General features: G+C 44.7%; 1 pseudogene; it reads left to right on the top strand.

Annotated features, from left to right (window-relative positions):
• Positions 2891 to 8217, top strand: LOC109231427 (annotated as a pseudogene).

Raw genomic sequence — 9026 nt, 5'->3', positions numbered from 1 at the left:
GATTTCAAAGCAGAAAGGGAACGTTGCTATGCCCTGATGTCGCAATTAGAAAAGGACCTGCAGCAGCTTCAAGACCAAAATCATACTGCCGAACAAGTTTTGGGGGCCCGATCTCAGCGGATTGGACGGTTGCTACAAGAGAAGGGTATTATTAGGGAAAGGGTTAGGAGGATTGCGGACTACATTGTGATGAAGTGCAACGAGTGTGAAGACATGACCCGGTCCATGTTCTTCGCTTCAGTTATGATTTTTGTCCGACAGATCATAGATGACCTGTTTCGCCTCCAAGAAGACATGGCACATAAGCCCGAGCAAGGCCAACAGGAGCAGCAATGGAAGCACTTATGTATTCTTGATTTTTATTTTTCGAGTCTGTATTACAGTTTCTTTCAGAGTCTGTCAGTCCATTTTGAGTCTTGTTTTAGTTTTTGAAAATGTTTAAGTCTGTAGGGAAGTCGTTGTAATCAGGATGTTTCTATCTTGTTTTATTTTATAAAATTTGAAGAAAAGAGAAGAAAAAAATATGTCTTTCTTTTATTTCGCATTTATCCCCAGAACTACGCTTGGTCTGATTCATGCGGCGTCATGATACGTAGGCAATCCCCATAGGATTCGATCACAACCATAAAATGAAAAAGAAAAAGGAGAGGAAATAAAAGAGAGTGAGGGGAAAGAAATAATGGAAAAACAAGAGAGGAAAGAAAATGTGAAGATAAAAGAAGAGTAACAAGAACCAAGCAAAGAAAGGCAGAAATGAAAAGGAATAAAAGAAAAGAGAAAAATGCAAAATGAAAAGAATTAGTGAAAGTCGGGATGAAGCATGCAGCCATTCAAATGCATAATAGAAGTGGTTGACTGCTTAGGTGCATTGCATTCCCAACGTACGGTTGCCTATCTGTTAAGCTCTTAATCGCTAACAAGTTTGCTTGTTGTCATCAAGTCAGGCGGTGGTTGGTTTGTTCGGCATTCTGGCAAGTCACCCGTACAATACCAGATCTAAGCACAAGGCGAACATGGCTGGCAAAGAATTGGATTCGAGTGTTATTGACCCGCCAAGGGAGGTAGAAGAGTCTGAGCCCGGTATAAAAGAAGAGTTGTATAAGCTGAAACACCAGATGGCTGAGATGTACCAGGCATGGATGAAAGGGCACCCTCCACCGTCATACCCTGCCAACCCCGCTTTCGTCCCACCATTAGCTCAAGAACCCCCTGTCATCGATCTATCCCCGCAACATACCCCAAGCTTCAACCCTTACCACCACTATACGGGTTCCTCATCCCAAACTGTCCAAGCTCCATTAGCCAAATTAACTGCCTGTCCCCCTCCACCAGCTACCCCTGTTTTCGTGGCACCTCCACCAGCTACCCTCCACCGGTCTTCCAGTGAACCGGCACTCCACGCCCAAGACAACCAGTATTACGCCCCGGAGCCCACCTTCAAAATCCCAGATCACTACTCATATACCCCCCGTTTCGATCTTCCTGTCGAGACCGAGAAATTACCCAAAAACTCGGAGCAGGAAGAGATATTTAGGAAGGTAAGAAGCCTGGAACAATTGCTCAGAAATATGCAGGGATTGGGAGGCCAAGTGAGCGTAGCCTATAAAGATCTGTGTCTGTTTCCTGATGTCCAGTTGCCTGCTGAATTCAAAATGCCCAAATTTGACTTGTATGACGGGCACGGGGACCCCGTGGCCCACTTAAGGGGATTTTGCAGCAAAATGAGAGGAGCCGGTGGGAGAGATGAGCTGTTAATGGCATACTTCAGCCAGAGTCTGAGTGGCGCGGCATTAGAGTGGTACACGCGTCAGGATCATAGCAGATGGTATACATGGGATGATTTGGCCCAAGCATTTGCATGACATTTCCAATATAACATAGAAATTGTTCCAGACCGTTTGTCTTTGACCAAGATAGAGAAGAAACCGGGAAAAAGTTTCAGGGAATATGGTTTTCGCTGAAGGGAACAGGCAGCACGAGTCAACCCCCAATGGAGGAAAGTGAAATGGTAGAATACTTTCTTCAGGCTCTGGAGCCTACTTACTTCGGCCATCTGATATCGGCCATAGGTAAGTCCTTCAACGAGGTAGTGAAGATGGGCGGTATGGTAGAAGAAGGGCTTAAATCAAGCAAGATCATGAGCTACTCAGCTATCAAAGCAACCACCCAGGCCATTCAGAATGGTACTGGAGGAGTGATCGGAAAGAAGAAGAAAGAAGATGTTGCAACAGTTGACTCGGGATCGTGGCACGGTCCAAGGGGCACACCACACCATTACACCCAGCCTCGACCCCATCACCGAACCTACACCCAAACCCCATATAATCCACCTCAACACTACTTTCCATCACCAGACCCTCAGTATTCTGTCCACCACGCCCAGTCATACACTCAACCTCCTTCTTACCCACAATGGCGTGCCCCAGCCCCACAAAACACCTACCCAGCTCCACAAAATGCTTACCCACCTCCGCGAACCTACTGAAACCCTGCCGGTCCAGGTTTCCGGCCCAAGCCAGTATTCAGGAACGAGAGGTTGCAGCGGAAGAAAACTTTCACCCCGCTGGGGGAGTCTTATACCAGCTTATTCCAGAGATTGAGGCAGTTGGATGTGCTGAGGCCAACTGAGTCAAAGTTGCCAAACCCGTCTCCAAGGAATCTTGATTACTCCCTCAGCTGTGCATATTGTTCTGGTGCTCCCGGGCATGATACTGAAAAGTGCTGGCACTTGAAAAACGCCATCCAAGAGCTCATCGACACAAACCAGATTGTGGTCCAAACTCCGGAAGCACCCAACATCAATCAGAACCCGTTGCTAGCCCATGATGAAACAAACATGATCGAGATAGTACACAAGGATGGAGAGCCCAAGAAGCCTTCACAATCCGTCATGATGATCCGGTCTAGTGAGGTTAAGCCAGTCAAGGGTGCAGTTGTCACGAAAGCCACCTCGTCGATAGCTGAAGGATTAGCAGACAAGTTGAGCATGCCAAATGATAAGCCATCTGTGGTAATTGAGAAGAGATCCCCAAGAGATGTTGTAGCAAAGCAAGAAAAGTCAAAGGTGATCGTGCCAGGGTTGGCGAACAAGCCTATCATAATTGTAGAGGGTGCCCGCACAGACCCTGTCATCATTAAGCCTGTAACCCAGCTGCCGGTAATCAACACCAAGGCTATCCCATGGAACTATGAGCGGGTGATAGTGACCTATAAGGGGAAGGAAGTGAAAGAAGAAGTTAATGCGGCCCAGGGATTAACTCGTTCAGGGAGATGCTTTGCCCCGGAAGAGTTAAGGAAAGCTAAAGCACTCAGAGACAATCCAGTTCTAGTAAAGAAACCAGTCACTGAAGAAGAGGCGGAGGAGTTTTTAAGAAAAATGAAGGTACAAGATTACTCCATCGTGGAACAGTTGAGAAAGACTCCTGCTCAGATTTCCTTGCTATCATTGTTGATCCATTCAGATGAGCATCGCCAGGCCCTGATGAAAATTCTGAACGAAGCTCATGTCCCCGACAAAATCACAGTGAACCATTTGGAGAAGATTGCCAACAAGATATTTGAGGTGAATAGGGTCACCTTCTCTGATGACGAGTTGCCTGTGGAGGGTACCGGACACAACAAAGCTCTCTATCTTACAGTGAAATGTGAAGATTCTGTGGTCACTAGGGTGTTGGTGGATAATGGTTCCAGTGCGAACATTTGCCCTCTCTCCACTCTGCACAAGTTGTAAATTGATACTGAAAGGGTCCACAAGAACAGTATATGTGTCCGAGGTTTTGACGGAGGAGGAAAAGATTCTGTTGGCGATATTGTGCTCGAACTGACAATAGGGTCGGTCGAATTTACCATGGAGTTCCAGGTACTGGATGTGTCTGTCTCTTACAATTTGCTGTTAGGTCGGCCCTGGATACATGCTGCCAAAGCAGTCCCGTCCTCTTTGCACCAGATGGTCAAGTTCGAATGGGACAGACAGGAGATTATCGTGCATAGTGATGAAAGCCTGGTTGCTTACAATGATGCCTCCATCCCGTTTATTGAGGCCGAAGATGATCAAGGGCCTTGGGTCTACCAAGTTTCTAAAACAGTGCCAGTTGAGAAGGTTCCAGAAGGGAAGTGCATTCCGGGACCAAAGTTAGCCTCCGTATCTATCATGGTGGCGTCTGAAATGCTGAAGAATGGTTTTGTGCTAGGCAAAAGCCTGGGCGCTTCATTACAAGGTATCGTGCAGCCAGTGTCTCTGCCTAAGAATTTGGGTACGTTTGGTCTAGGATTCAAACCCACAGCGGAAGACGTGAAAAGGGCTAAAAGGTCGAAACAGAAGGCGTGGGCACTTCCGAAGCCTATCCCTCGTCTCTCCAGGTCCTTTGTCAAACCCGGTGCCGTGAAACGCCCAGTGTCAGCAGTTCCAAATCCTGTGGTTGACGTTGATGAAGAGTTAATTGAAAGGTTCCAGAGGTGGTTTGATGATGTGAACATGGTAGAAATCGGAGAAGGTTCCAGCAAAGCGGATGTGCAGTTCGTCGGGCCGAAAGTAAAGCTTAACAATTGGAAGGCTACTCCTCTCCCTACTCGGAAGGAGTTTTGGTAGTTTGCTTTGTTTTCCTTTCTATCTGGGTTATTCCAGGGTTGTAACCCAGATTTTTATTTTTCGCTTGTTTGATGTACAAAACCTTCTATCCTTTATTTTCAATGAAATGCAATTTCCCTTTTCTATCATTCCTGATAGTTTTTATTTTTGTTTTCTTTTCTTTCTTGTACAATTCTTTTTATGCTGGTTTCAATGACATGACATGCTTGAGGAATCTTCGGCCAAGTTTTAAAAGCCAATCTAATTCTGAAATAATAATCCAAGAAATAGAGAGTGATGATGAAACAGAATATGATGAGGATGAGGCATTTGAGGAAATCAGTAAAGAACTAAATCATTTTGAAGAAAAACCCAAGCCTAATTTGAATGAAACCGAAGAAATCAATTTAGGAGATCCAGATAATGTCAGAGAAACCAAGATAAGTTTCCATCTTGAACCACAAATTAGGGAAGAAATAATCAAAGCATTGTTGAATATAAGGATATTTTTGCATGGTCGTATGATGACATGCCGGGCTTGAGTACCGACTTGGTGGTCCACAAATTGCCAACTGATCCAGCTTTCCCTCCCGTCAAGCAGAAACTAAGGAAGTTTAAGACCGACATGAGTGTGAAAATCAAAGAAGAAGTCACAAAGCAGCTTGATGCAAAGGTCATTCGAGTCATGCGGTATCCCACATGGTTAGCTAATGTTGTGCCTGTGCCGAAGAAAGATGGTAAGACTAGAGTATGTGTTGATTACCGTGACCTCAACAAAGCAAGTCCGAAGGAAAACTTTCCGTTGCCAAATATCCACATTTTGATTAATAATTGTGCCAAGCATGAGATTGGGTCTTTTGTGGATCTATGCGGGATATCATAAGATCTTAATGGATGAGGAAGATGCGGAAAAGATGGCTTTCATCACACCATGGGGAACATATTGCTACCGAGTCATGCCATTTGGTTTGAAAAACGCTGGGGAAACCTACATGAGGGCGATGACTACCATATTCCATGACATGATACACAAGGAGATTGAGGTTTACGTGGATGATGTGATCATAAAGTCTAGGAAGTAGTCCGACCACGTCAGGGGCCTAAGAAAGTTTTTCCAGAGGCTCCGCAGGTACAATCTTAAGCTCAACCCTGCAAAGTGTGCATTTGGTGTTCCGTCGGGCAAGTTGTTAGGCTTCATAGTCAGCCGACGAGGCATTGAGCTGGATCCATCAAAGATCAAAGCTATCCAGGAATTACCACCGCCAAAGAACAAGACTGAGGTGATGAGTCGCTAGGGAGGTTGAACTACATCAACAAGTTTATTGCTCAACTCACGACCACTTGTGAGCCCATCTTTAAGTTGCTAAAGAAGGATGCTGCGGTCAAATGGACTGATGAGTGCTAGGAAGCATTCGATAAGATCGAGGAGTATTTGTCAAACCCACCTGTGTTGGTCCCGCCGGAACCCGGTAGACCTTTGATTCCTTATTTGACAGTCCTGGATTATTCATTTGGCTGTGTGTTGGGTCAACATGACATCACTAGAAGGAAAGAGCAGGCCATCTACTATCTCAGCAAAAAGTTCACATCCTATGAGGTTAAGTATACTCCCCTTGAAAGGACATGTTGCGCCCTGACTTGGGTAGCGCAAAAGTTGAAGCATTATCTGTCATCTTATACTACTTACCTCATTTCTCGCCTGGATCCTTTAAAGTATATCTTTCAGAAGCCTATGCCTACAGGAAGACTCGCAAAGTGGCAGATTTTGCTCACAGAATTTGACATCATATATGTGACTCGGACGCGATGAAAGCCCAAGCTTTGGCCGAGAACTCGATGGATGAGGAATATGAACCTTTGAAGACTTACTTTCCTGATGAATAGGTAATGCATATTGATGAGGTCGAGCAGGATGAAAAGCCCGGTTGGAAACTCTTCTTTGCTGGGGATGCTAACATGAAAGGTGTTGGAATAGGAGTTGTGCTCATTTCTGAAACAGGGCACCATTACCCTGTCACAGCTCAGCTTCGTTTCTATTGTACCAACAACATGACTGAGTACGAAGCATGCGTTCTGGGTTTAAGGTTAGCCGTGGACATGGGAGTCCAGGAAGTGCTAGTTTTGGGAGATTCAGATCTGTTAGTGCACCAGATTTAGGGAGAATGGGGGACTCGAGACTCGAAGCTCATACCATATCGACAATGTCTGCAGGATCTCTGTCAGCGATTCAGATCAGTGGAATTCAGGCATATACCTAGGATCCATAATGAGGTTGCTGACACCTTGGCTACTCTAGCGTCGATGTTACATCATCCGGATAAGGCTTATATTGACCATTTACATATTCAGGTCCGTGATCAGCATGCTTATTGTAACATGGTGAAAGAAGAACTTGATGGTGAACCGTGGTTCCATGATATCAGGGAATACATCAGGATGGGGGTATATCCGGTACAAGCCACGGGTGATCAAAAGAGAACAATTCGATGTCTGGCTAGTGGATTTTTCTTAAGCGGAGGAATTTTGTACAAAAGAACTCCAGATCTTGGGTTGTTGAGGTGCATAGATGCTAAGCAAGCCACGACCCTCATGACCGAAGTACATTTCGGAGTTTGCGGGCCGCATATGAGTGGGTATGTTCTAGCAAAGAAAATTCTTCGAGCAGGGTATTATTGGCTCACCATGGAACAAGACTGCATCAGCTTTGTGCGTAAGTGTTATCAATGCCAGGTGCATGGTGATTTGATCCATTCTCCCCCGTCTGAATTGCATACAATGTCCGCACCTTGGCCCTTCGTTGCTTGGGGCATGGATGTCATCGGACCAATTGAGCCAGCAGCATCCAATGGGCACAGGTTCATTCTGGTGGCCATCGATTATTTCACTAAGTGGGTTGAAGCTATGACTTTCAAATTTGTGACCAAGAAAGCAGTGGTTGACTTTGTTCACTCAAACATCATTTGTCGGTTCGGAATTCCAAAGGTAATTATCACGGACAATGGTGCTAATCTTAATAGCCATTTGATGAAAGAAGTATGCCAGCAGTTCAAGATTATGCATCAAAATTCTACTCCATATCGTCCAAAGGCAAATGGAGCGCGGTTGAGGCGGCCAACAAGAACATAAAGAAGATACTTCGAAAGATGGTGCAAGGTTCTAGGCAATGGCATGAAAAGTTACCTTTTGCTTTACTGGGTTATCGCACTACTGTTCGCACTTCAGTAGGCGCAACTCCTTATTTGTTGGTATATGGTACTGAAGCAGTGATACCCGCGGAGGTTGAGATTCCATAAATTGTTGCTGAAGCAGAGATTGATGATGATGAGTGGGTCAAAACCCGACTGGAGCAATTAAGTCTGATTGATGAGAAAAGACTGGCGTCAGTATGTCACGGCCAGTTGTATCAAAAGAGAATGGCGAGAGCATACAACAAGAAGGTGCGTCCCCGAAAATTTGAAGTGGGTCAGCTAGTATTGAAACGCATTCTTCCACATCAGGTTGAAGCAAAGGGCAAGTTTGCCCCAAATTGGCTGGGGTCGTTCGTGGTAACGAGAGTGTTGTCCAATGGTGCTTTGTATCTAACAGATGTAGAAGGCAAGTGTGTAGATATGGCTATCAATTCTGATGTAGTCAAAAGATATTATGTATGATTTCTCTGGTTTAAATTGTGCTGTTTGTGCTTGGCATGTTTTGAAGATTGAAATGACGAAGGCATTTTATTCTGCTATCTAAACACTTTATCCTTTGTTACCCCTCTTTGAGCCTTTTATTTTCTTTCATACCCCTCCTTTGGAATCAGAAGCAAAGTTTAGGAGTACAAAGAAAAAGAGAAAAGAAAAAGAAAAGAAGAAAAAAAGAGAAAAGAAGAAGAAAAGAAAAGGAAAAGAGAGAGAAAGAAAAAGAAAAGTACAAAAAACTAAGCAATTCCTATGTCATGAACTACGTTCGACCTGATTCCTTTTAAGGATACATAGGCAGCCTCACGGTTCGGTCCCATCAAATAAAGTTCAAAATCCCCCAAGCAAAGAAAATGGGTCAGAAGTTGGGGTTTTGTAAAAGATCTGATTCCAAAAGTTTCTGAACCCATTCAAGTCGTTTTGAGCCTTTATGATATCCTTTCTTTCTAACCCTATCCAAAAGCCCACATTACGGTCCAAAGAAAGATCTTCCAATCAATCTTTGAAGGATGCCAAGTCAAGCAAGTTAGAAGTATGATCCACCTCAGGGGCAACACTCCGTTCTGCGCAGGAAAAATAAAATTAAATTGAGAGAGTCTTATTAGTGAAAACTCTCACGGGCACCGTAAGGCGATGGAAAGTTGAGAGAAATTAAAATGAGAGAGTCTTATTGGTGAAAACCCTCACGGGTACCGTAAGGCGACGGTGAGTTGAGAGATGAATAAATGAGAGAGGTTTGTTGGTGAAAACCCTTCAGGGCGCCGCAAGCCGAATAAGGTTGT

The sequence above is a fragment of the Nicotiana attenuata genome, chromosome 8, assembly GCF_001879085.1.
Source record: "Nicotiana attenuata strain UT chromosome 8, NIATTr2, whole genome shotgun sequence".
Taxonomy (NCBI): Eukaryota; Viridiplantae; Streptophyta; class Magnoliopsida; order Solanales; family Solanaceae; genus Nicotiana; species Nicotiana attenuata.
The sequence above is the reverse complement of the archived record's forward strand: the minus strand, read 5'-3'. Positions and strand labels throughout refer to the sequence as shown.